Raw genomic sequence first — 12,498 nt, 5'->3', positions numbered from 1 at the left:
TAAAAAAAGACTACTTATGTGACATGTCATGTTACATTCAGTTACCTGTAACGTCACCAAGTAAATAGGAAATCCCCTTAAAACAGGACCAATGTGTCAGCTAGGAAATGGTGCTATCATCATTTTAAATCAACATCTTAGTGGTTTAATGTAACAAAGTACATTGACTGAAGTATTGTACTGAAATATATTTTTAAGGTACCTGTAGTTTACTTTGGTATGTCCGTTTTATGCTACTTGATACTTCCACTTCAGGCAAATATTGTTTATTTTATTTCACTAAGAGTAATTAATAGCTTAGGATTTTGAATATCAATACAAAATACAAGCATGCATACATACATGCATATAGTATATAAAGTAATTAAAATAAGCTCCAACTTCCCCAGCTGTAACATTAAAATGATGAACACATTGATGTATCAGTAATTATAATCAAGTAATACATATGATTTTGAAATGGGCTATTCTGCATAAAGAGTACTTTTACTTTTGGTACTTTAAGTAATTTGATGCAAATACCTTTGTACCTTCTATTTAAGTAAGATTTTGAATGAAGGGACTTTTATTGTATTATTAAGTTAAATATCTGAATACTTCATCCACAACATCTCATGTAAATTGACTGTATATCTAACTGATAGTTGTCACATATGTACATGCATTTATTAGGATCCCCAACAACACACACACACACACACACACACACACACACACACACACAAAACCTCTCATCCATAGCAAACCCCCACATTCCTTCTCCAAAATTGGCCAGCTGTCGAATACCAACACTTTGGTGCAGCTGTTGACCCCTGGGAGGACACCAATTGATTGTAACACCTATACCAACACCTCACGGGGCATAAACATGCATGTGCGCACACACACACACACACACACACACACACACACACACACACACACACACACACACACACACACACACAATGTGAAAACGTTCCCTGACACTTGAGGCTTGGAAACTTGCAGCTTTTCACCTGTGAATGCAGCAGAGAAAAAGACACGGGAGAGTAAATAAAGAGAGAAACATAAGTTGGGGATATGAGCTAATGATATGTGTTGACTTCACCGTGATTCTCAATACTCAAAATTGTGCAAACACAACACAGATGTAAATTTGATCATGTTTTCTGGAGTCATCTTAAACTTTCACACAAGACTGATAAAACAGTTTGTATACAAGGCGTTAAGACACAGAAACGCAGTAGCAGGTCAGTTGCAGACAAATTTCTGAATTTTAAAGCATTTCTGGTAAAGGCTTACAAATGAACCTACCATATTCTTTCACTTTTACCTGCTCTAAAATATATTTTCCTGGAGTTTCTGCTCTTTTTATGTGCTTTCATGTGCAAGAGCTGTATCTTAACGTCTTAGTCTCAGATCACAGCATTACGTTCACAGGATCGTTCTGTTCCCTCCATTATCTGGGCACTGTGACTTTGACCTCGCACTTCTTATCCTTGTTTACACCCAACATTAATAATCTTGGAATTTAAACTTAATCTACTGCTGCTTGCACTGTGGATAAGAACATCAAGTAAAGTGTAAAGCAAGAGCAGGTCCAGACAGTACGTCTTTCAGTGTGGTGTTAACAGAGACAGGAAGTGGAGGTGCCTGGCCCAAGAATGTCTCTGCTCTCAGGTCCCACCCACAGGAAATGCCTGTCCAGCCTGTTTGAGTCTGTGCTGATGAAAAAAACTAGTCTCCCGTTAGTGGAGTTTGGCTTCTGACGGAGGAAAGGATGGATGGAGTTTGAATAATGAGGAGGCTGGGCCTGGTGCATGTACACTCTATGGTTTAGATAAGCATATGTCTGATGGTTTTCAGAGGTGTTCTGGTGATCTGTGCGGGTCAAGGGTTACAACCCAGGGAAGCTGAAGACTAAACAGAGACCACACATTCCTGAACTTTAAATTAATCATTTGCTGGAGGAGGCATGTGGAGTAAAACACCGATGGGAATATAAAAATGCCTTTCCATTCTCTAATTATCTTAAGATGTGTGGTATTAGCTAGTTCTGGTGCGCTACGTGTGTGTGCCCATGTTTTGCAAGCGCTCGTCCAGCCGTTCCTTCTCCTCTTTCTCTGTCATTACATTATGCCGTGAATATTTTTCCACTGCAGCCTAAAGCCACTGATCTAATTATACAACTTTGTAAATACTTCCAGATATCTTTGGTTAGGTTTCAGTGTTTCATAAGACTTGTGAATAGACAACTGATGATCTCTCACTGGACTCAGTTTCCATCAGACTGATAGCTGCTGTGAGCCTCTGAGGGACTGCCAAAGAGAAGCTGGAAAGAAATCTCAAACAGTTAAAATGACGACATTGTTTCTGTGTTTGTCTTCAGTGGCTCAAAGAAGGGGAAAAATAATTAAACTTACACTGGAATGCTTGCACTTCAGTTTACATTTCGTTTGTCCTGCAATTTGTTGCAAGCACTTTGTTAACTTTTTTAACATGCATGCCTAAACCAATGTCTCGCTGTTGGTTTTCAGTTCCTCAATTTCCAGTTTTATCCTCCTTTATTGAAGCTGTGGGGCATGCATTGGAACTGCTCGGTAAAACCACACTCTTCATCTGAACAGCTCCACTGGGACAGTTGCAGGGATTTGGTCACAAGTGAGACCAAACAAAGGGAGAGTGATGTGTTCACTCTCACACTCACACAATCCACACAAGAAATTTTATCCTCAGGTTATAAATCCAGCTCAGTCACCTTCAGGCTGCCAATTATTAGTATGAAACAATTTTTTAGTGAAATACAACCAATGATTTAATAACCCACCAAATTACTTACAGTGGTTTTACTCACTTCAAACATATGCCGCAGCAAAACAGCTTGTGTCACTTATACTTTATTAGAGGGTCATTGTCTACATGAGATGTTTTTGAATTGCAAACTAAATAGAATGAAAAATGGAAGTGTACAAAAGAATTTTAAAGATAATAAATGTGCCTGGACAAACAAGATTAAACATATTACAAATATCATGACACATCTAATTTACAGAAGCTTGCAATTATTTTTTAATGCCATTATCTTGAGATCACAAGTTAATTATGTTGTTATGTTAAGAAAACAAAGCTTGTCTTCTCATGGTAATGTGTGAATTTATGTTGTTTTTGAGAAAACAAAAGGACTTTTTTTTTTTAGATAACAAGATAATTAACCACGAGAAAATGACTTGTTTTACAGGATCCTGTGATCTTGGGTAAACAAAAGGGATAATTATTATCAAAGTGATAGTTATCCCTTGATCTGGAGAAAACAAAAGGGGATAATTATTATCCTGTGATCTCTGGAAAACGAGTTGTTTTCTCATGCTAAATTATCTCATTATCTGGAGAAATCGGCCTTTTGTTTTCTTAAGAATTTACATAATAGCCCCTTATTGCGATAAAATGAACTTTGTTGTCTCAAGATAACGAAATACTTAACTCCTGATCTGGAGATAACTCAATTGAAAAAGTATATTGCAAGCATAACCATTCTCAGCTTCCGTACTAAGTACAAAACTCACGTTAATTAGTGTGTTGATTAGTGAGCCTTTGATGTGCTTGTAGGTGGATTTTGTGGTATCAATGTTCTCATTGAACTCTCAGCAAGAAAGCAAATATTTCCCAAAATGTCAGACCTTTCCTTTCAATACATACAAGTAAATATTGTTATAATATTTTCTTTATAAAATGGAGCTGTCAGGACTTAGTCTCACTAATTGTTTTGTCAATAGATTCAGTCAAGTTTGTTTTGGTACTGCTGCCTCTTGGAGTGGTGAAGCTGGATGTTTAAACTTTTTTATTTTTTTAGCTTATCTGCCCTCTTGCTAACTAGTCCCCACACACTTAAAATCAAGGTGTATATGACTGTACCATCTGCCTACTGCAGCCAGATGATTACTGATCATTTGGACAATGAATATGTTAAAGATCTACCACAAGCTAATTTGAAATTCTATTTGTGATTTCCTTTTTGTCTTTATTTGTATATCAGTTATTCACCTGGTGTTAACTTGAAGTTGTGACGGAAATTTAGTTTCTCACATGCTTCCAGGGTGAACAAATTCAAAAATGAAGAAAAATTCTTGATGAATTGAAGTCATTGGAAGCTGCGTTTAAAAACAGCAAAACCTCCATTTACAAATTTTCACACAACTTGTGCAGTATAATCCAAGTCTTCCTAAACACAAGAATTTTCCCTAAATCATTACTATTTAAAACAGGTACTTAACACAAGTATGTGGATATATTTTTCATCAAGTGTGTATTCTTTTTCTTTTTTTTCTTTTTTTAAAATTAGCTGACCTACTCCACAAACTTCCTACATACCCCCAGGTAACTGTAAGTGCTGGTATCCCTTGCTTGAGCATTACTGCGTTAACACTTTACAAAATAATGCTTATCAACCATACTCCCCTTGAGCAGTGTTTTTTTTTTTTTTTGCCTCCACAGCCATGTTAGGAAGCATTATGTTTTTGGATTATCTGTATGTCTGTCTGTCCCATTTTCATCCATGCCATATCTCAAAAATGCCTTGAGGCAATTTAAACAAATTTGGCACAAACGTCCACTTGGACTCAACAGTGAACTGATTAGAATTCGGTGGTCAAAGGTCAAGATCACTTTGACCTCAAAAAACATGTTTTTGGCTATAATTCAAGAATTCATATGATAATTACAGCAAGATTTCACACAAATGTCTAGAACAAGATGTCTAGGAATAGGATAAAATGATAGAGTGATGATATTTTATATCCAAAAGGTCAAAGGTCAACTTTACTGTTACATTATAGTGTCTGTAAAAACATTTTTCTGGCCATTATTCAACATCATAACTCAGGAACAGAAGGGGAGGCAATTGGTCAGATACTGAATTGGTGACCCACTGTAGATCTTCATCGAAGATGTTTGTGAAGCATCCATGTTCGTGAGTCCAGACTGACATGATGAGTGTAAACTAACTACAACATAACTGCTTTGCGGAGAAGTATAACCATAAGGCAGTAATTCTAGTTTTGATCTGTGAAGGCCCTTTCAAAAGGAGACCTAATTAACTAGATCAGTGTTGATGTAATTAAAACATCTGATTGGAGTGTGTTAACCTGAGGGAGGCTCAGAAGAATCAAGAAAATTCATGTTTAGTTCAACCAATGAGGGATTTAAAAAGAGGAGAAAAAGAGAGAGTGAAAGAGAAAGGACTGTATGCGTGGCTCCTCTGTTCCAGTGTGGCTTGAGTTGCAGGCTGAGCCAAACTTTATCCGTCCCTCTATACCCACAGTCTGACTGCTACATCTGCCAGCACTTCCAAGAGGAGATGCCACACACAAACACACTCACACGCAGGACACACACACACAAAATCCTCTTTATTGGCCTGAATACACAAGCTTCTCCAAGCCTCAAAGCTCACACACACACACACACACACACACACACACATGAACTGAAGTGCGTAGAAGAAATAAGAGCTGAAGGCCAGGGTGGAGTCCATTTTGCTTTCTCAGCAAATCTTTTATTTTTGCACCTCAGCAGCAGCGCAGGCATCATAACTTACCTTCAAGATATGGCATTTCATTTCCCACTGCGAAAAAAGGGAAAAAAGAAGGCGAGGCTGTTTGTATGTGAATGCTATGTGTATTTTAGTAGACCCCTGCGTGGTCATACTGTGTGGGTATCCTGTGGCCTGAGTGAAAGTGTGGTAATGAGTGAGCGGCTGTTTAAAAGTGAGTGGATGTGTCTATAAACAGAAAAGGGAGGTTTATGACCAGCGGGCACGGTGAAAAAAACTGGAGTGTGACAAACAATTTGGAGTAGAAATGGCTCCTCGCCTCCTCAGCGAGGTCACAGATATATAACATCACACTCTATATAAGGAGACCCGCTGTGGTTCCTGCTCTCATTCCTTCCATTTGTCCTTCTCCTCTTCCTCCCCCTCCGATCCCTCTCTTCCCGTTGGCTCGGGGTGAGGAATGCTACCCAGTGGTGGCTGGGCATCGGGCCACAAGGAGACAGGCAATCACAGCAGCAGAGAGCAGGGAAAAAGATGAGGAGAAAAGGGACGCAAAGAAAGAGGCCGGAGAGGAGGAAGAACGAAAGAGCAGAGTGACGATGAGCGCTGCGTAGGCCATTACTGCTGAAGTCGTGTGAAGCAGTTTTACCTCTTCTTAACCACTTCAGTCTCGGCTTGTTGTTTTTTATTGTGCTCTCCAACATGTCAAGGAAAACCTGGTCCATGAAAAACCTCTGAAAAGACTAAGTGAAAATCAAATCCACCTTTAAACAGTTTTAAATGGCAGATGTTGGTGGAATATATATATACTGCATTCTCGGCAGCAAGCCTGGAGTTTAAAAATGTTGAGTAAACTCAAACACTGCTCTTTGTAGAGTTTTCAGTTGCAGTGTTTAAGGGTCATACATTTATTGTTGAGAAGGCACAGAGACACATTTCTCCACTGGCAGTTTCCTCAGTATCCCACAATGCAATACAACCGCAGTTTGCATCATCTTTGGATCTGACTGTCGCTGGTGGAGAGGGAACTCTGCGGCTGCCTCAGTGGCCTCTTTGTAATTTGCTCAGAGCAGCAGCACACCCTGACGATGTTCTCTGTCCACTGTCACTTTGATTCGCTATGGTATTGTCATCACTCTCTCTGCAGCTCATGTACTCTGAGATCTGAGAACTCCTCCAATGGGTGTTATCAGTGGCAGCCTGGGAGATATGGCTTATCGCTACTTGAAGTAAAAATTTTAAAGGTTAGTATGATGGAAAAATGCTACACTATAAAGCTACAATAAAAGACATTTTGTGAGGTCTTACTTTTTTCTTTACCTCTGTGGACTCAAACTCTTTACTTTAAAGCTGCTCTGATCAATATCTTTATATTAATACTCAATAAAATTACTATGTGTAACATTAAAGCAGGCACTTGTAGTAATGAACCCACAGAGAATTATGACCCAAATCTGCAGTTCCTCTCACTTTCAGTGTCTTTAAAGGGCCCCTATTATTCTCTTTTTCAGGTTCATACTTGTATTTTGTGTTTCTACTGGACCTTGCTTTAATGTTAAAAAATCAAAACTTAAAAACTAAACACTTATTTTTGTCATACTGTCCACTCGAATATACCTTTATTCACCCTCTGTCTGGAATGCTCTGTTTTAGCACCTGTTACTTAAAGCCCCCCTCCCAAAAAGCCTAGTCGTCTCTGATTTGTCAGTGTGTCTGAGTCTTTCGCATCTGCGGTCTTGCAGTCTCTGTACTGTTATTGAAGCAGGGAACTGAGAATAACAGAGTATAGTAGCACTTTCTACTGGGAAAAATCAAACCAAAAAAAGCTGAAATCTTCAAAACTTGAAATGTTCCAGCTGGAATATGATCTGAAAGTGTGAGAAATTAATTAAAAAAAAAACATATTATGACATCAGAAAGATGTTGGACAGTTGGACATGTTAAATTTTGGTTGGAATGAAAATGGGGTTGACGATACTTTAAATGTCTGACGATGTTAGAATTTCACATTGTGTGGTCGTTAGATTTTGATGTTTTGCAGATGTAGGATTTTGTTCCCCATACACACAACTGTCATTATTATATGTCAGGATGATGTTGGCATGAGACACTTGGAAGACGCTGGATTTTGGTTACTTAGCAACACAACTTTAAACCATCAAAACCATTCATCAGCGTCATCTGTCGTCAGTACTATACATACTACTGACATTGGCATTAGACATTGTCCTGACATTGAATTTTGGTCACCCATCGTCACAACCTAGATTCAACCAAATACATGTTACCCTGGTGTTAGCATAGCAATGAAAGTACTGTAAACATTTGTTGTAATGTGCCTGGAGCAGATGACCATATAAAGAAATCCGTCATGAGCTGACGTCAGCTTGTAACCAAAGTTGAAAACTTTTACATATGTTAACCTCATTATTTGAAACTTTGGCCACGTTAAATGTAAACATCCGACACTGTAACATTATATATATGACAGAAAATGAGGAAATGCATAATAGGTCCCCTCCCTTTTTTTTGGCCCACAACTTTACTGTTTTGGCTCACTCTCAAAGCTCTTATCAACCTCATTTCCAGCTGCAGCAGGCAGCTGTTTTTAACAGAAAAGGTCTTTCAAACCTATTGTACACTACCTGCTCAGCATCAAACAACAGACAGTCAAAGTTAGCAACAAGCTGGAGAACATTTAGCAGCTAAAGAGACAGATGTTTTCTTCAGGAGATGGTGGAGCCCAAAATGGAGCTAAAAGAAGAGTGATATTGGACTTAGATTCATTATGTTCACACAAATACACAATCAGAATGCTGACTGAGTGCAGGTTTAATCCATCTGAGCACTTGGCCAGAAACATCAGGTCAATTCGGGAGAAACAGTCTTTCCTGCCTCTGTTACCAGTATTTTTCCTAAACAGACATACCATCACAAGCAATAACAAGCACTCAGAATGTGACAAAATATAACCGTCATTCTCATTCACAGAAAAACCCTACTCTTAAAGCTGTTTTTCCTCATCATACTGAAATAGAAACTTCTAGCAGCAGACTCTGCACACACACTGCTATTTTCACACTTACAAACTTACCGCTGCAGCTACGCTCACACTGTTATTTAGATACCACCGAGCCAAACATATTGAGAACTAATTACAGTGAGGTGAGTGAAATCACACTGACACTGCCACTTGACACACACTGACTAGGATCAGCATCCACTTTTTGACAAATGTGTCCAAACACTCAGAGAGCATGTATGGCATGTTTTTGGTTTGCATGATTGGGGTTTTTGTTCTCGCTTTAGAAAAGAGGCACGTCTGGTGTATGTGTGAGTGAAGCCAGCACACACAGGTCTGTCTTCTGGGTCAATCATCCATACGCAAAGAGTAAAAAGGTCAGACATCAACATTCCTCACAGCACAAACACACACTCACACACACACACACACGCCTGCCCTGACCTCCCTTCTATCGGGGCTTTGGACATCGCTATTCGATGGATGAACAGAGTAAACACATAGTACAGCTTATATAAGAGTCTCACACCTTCATATTCACAGGCTTTGACGAGAGAATACACACACACACATACAGCACAGAAAACAGCATTGCCCCGCCAAATACCTCCAGTCTGTAAATAGCCTCCCTTCCTCTACATCTTTCCCTTCCTCTGACTCTTTTGACAGCCTGTGCGAATCCATAGATCATTCAGCGTGAGAGCTCAATTCTCCCACCTGACCTGAAAGGTGAAATGGACGAGGTCACAGGCTGAGGCATGGACGTGCTAGAGGACGTCGTGTGTGTGGGTACACATTGAGGTAGGGTCATGGAGAAAGACAGTGTGTCAAAGGACCAGCGTCTTGCCAAACTGATGTGAAGGAACAGTTCATCCAAAATACACTGAGCTTATTGGAACTCTTTGATGGGCAGTAATCTTTCAGTCCATGTATTTTAAATGTCAGCTGTGGCTGGATTGCGTATAATAGGTCAGTTATATTTGATCTGCTCTGAACGGTAAGATAAGGAGGGGTTGAAATTGTGCAGTCAATGAAATGCATGATTGAGAAACAGGATGGGGAACATGACGGCGTTTGCCGGGTTTTCTGTAATGCTGTGTGTTCGTGCAGGTTAGAGTGTGTGTATGCTTGTGCCCGTCTTAACGTGTTTTCCTGTTTTAGCCCTGCATGGATATAAAGTGCGGTCTTACAATAGCCCATTGTCCCATCTCCCTTCCACTCTTCCTGTCAGGTCAGAATTCACGGAAATCGGGACACAGTGCAAACAAACAGCGGCGGCTACAGCTCTCCACCCACTGTCGGGCCCTCCAAGAGGAGCCCAGCTTCGACTCCGGGGTTGGGTGGTAGCATTCCTGCCAGGAAGCTAATCAGCGTCGCATCCCAGTTTGACAAATGCAAGAGGTCTACATCTACAGTATGCATATGTGCACTCAGATGCGTGTGAATGTTGAGTGATGGGGACTGGAGCAGGAGGGTGGAGTGCAGAAGGGTTGGGGTTTGAAAAGCAAAACCAGGAATGGGGGGGATTTCCAACAGAGGCCTTTATGGTTTATAGTGTATCAAATAGAGTGTGATTACACCTAAAGTGAGTTGGTTTTCTTGGTGGGAAAGTGGACTTTTCACATTTTTAGGTTTGGCTGCAGATAGTTGAAACATGACCACTCTCTTTTTTAAGGCAGCCGAGGTTTAAAAAGTAAACATCCCCTTCATTTTCTTCATAAATATTTCAGAAAATCTCCACATACAGAGTTTTAAGCCTTGAACCAAACCAAGTAGTGATGATATAAATCTGACTTTAACAACTGCATCACACACAGTTTGCTGGAAAGTACAGGTGTCTGACCATGTTTGTTTGTACCAAGCTTGAATGACATCACTCTTACCTTGACAAACAGCATGACCTAGAGGAGATAACACGCTAGATTTGGAATAAATTACTCCAAGCATGCTTGGTGTAAATACAAGCCTTTATCTGACAGTCTCTTTTTGAGTAATGCCTCTGCACTCCAGGCCATTGGGTTCAGAGCAAACATGGCACTGAATTGGCACCAGCTTATGACACACTGTTTGTGAAGTCACTGTGGTATGGATTAACCAAATGAGATATAACATGTTAATAAGTGACCTTTACACGCTGGTATGTGGATTTTACCTTATGTTAGCTTTGGACAGAGCCATGCTAACTCTTTTACCTGCTTCCAGTCTTTATGCTAGGCTGTAGCCTCATACAGTATTTAGCCTACAGAAAAAAAAACAAAAAAATGAACCACTCCATCACCTCTGTCTGTTGTCAAACTCATGCAACTGAAAAGGATACTTCACTCACAAAATGACCATTTGTATAGATATTAATCAACCCATTTTCATATAGTTTGTATATTTTATGAAGATACACATACATCGGTTCAAATGAAATCTAACGAATTAGTAGCTATAAATGACATTATTTACTTAATGTAAAGTTACATACTCAATGTAAAGTTATGTTACTTTAGGCAGGTTACTTTGGTTAAGTTTAGGAAAGGAAACAAGGTGACAACTTACCGTAAAATAAGCCAAAGTTCACTTGGTTTCACATGGTTCCAAATACTAGTCTCCTGGGGGAAAGTCCTGTGTTTTGTGACCCACCCACCACCCCAACCTGCTTCATTTAGGGGGACGACTTCCGTCTTCACTCTCTTAAACCCATTGGTTATGTGATCACACCCTTCCCTGATTACATGGTTTGTACACGAAATACTGGGATATATAAAATCATGAATACGTGGGATATATACAAGATTGTGGTGAATTACTTTTTGTAGGTATATGTACAAACAGTGCATGAGAACAGCCTGTAATTAGTCGACCGCATGTTACCTTGAATTCGTGAAGAAAACTGTTTTTTCCACATTTCTTCACAAATTGAAGGTAACACGCAGTGGGTTAATGATATACAAATGGTCATTTTACTGGTGAAGTATTCCTTCAGTTGAATGAACCTCCCAGTTGTCATCAACTGGGCAAAGTCATACATCTGTGTGTGTATATATGTGTGTCAATATGTTGTGTCAATAATGCCTGCATGGTTGGAGCCAAGCCTAGTGCTTTTTGAAGACTATTATTATCACTGGACATTCCTTTGATTGACTTTGTTCATCTACTGTGTGTTCAGTGGAATTATGGACTCTGTGCGTCCATGTGTATTCGTGCATGCGTGTTCAACAGGTCAAAGGTCTCTGGGTCTGTGTTGTGGTTGCTTTTGTCCATGCATGTTTTCCTACAGATGAACGGATGACGGCACTGTATGAACATATTCTGGCACAGTTATGTATGTAAATGTTTAGTTTTTGAATTTCCTGTCTGTAGATTGAAAAGAAACTGAAAATTATTATTTTTTAAAATCTATTTTAGAGACAAAAAGTAATCGAAACCGCTGGTTACAGTTGGAAGATGGTAATCTGTAATCTGAGAGAGATTAACTGGCAGACATGCACTCATGCCTACATAGACAAAATACACACGCCCTCATGAGCACGCATGGACAAACACACACACGTGCTGCCAGATCCACAGACTAGTGAGCAAAGATCCAATCAGGAAACACACTTGATGAAAACAAGACATTTGGGATTTTTTCTCAGTAAAATAGTAAGACAGTCCCTCCTGAACACATAATTCAACCAGAATCCTGGAGAAAAGAGAGAGAGAGAGAGAGCACCTGTGTCCACTGCAGACTCCCTAGATGGACGTTTGGTTCCAGACTCCTGAAAAACACAGTAGCTGCTGTTATTCTAGGAGTCAAATTAGCGGACAGGCTACTGAAGGTTGGAGAGGCCTAATTTAAACCAGTCTGGCCGCTGGGGAGCAGACCTCGCAGCAGAAACAGGATTTACTAACTGGTACTCAATCTTTGTTTTAATGCACACCACTGCAATAAAAAAAGAGGATATTACTCAGACTGAGA

Source organism: Epinephelus lanceolatus, chromosome 21, assembly GCF_041903045.1.
Source record: "Epinephelus lanceolatus isolate andai-2023 chromosome 21, ASM4190304v1, whole genome shotgun sequence".
In the NCBI taxonomy this organism is placed as follows: Eukaryota; Metazoa; Chordata; class Actinopteri; order Perciformes; family Serranidae; genus Epinephelus; species Epinephelus lanceolatus.
Note: the sequence above shows the minus strand (reverse complement) of the source record.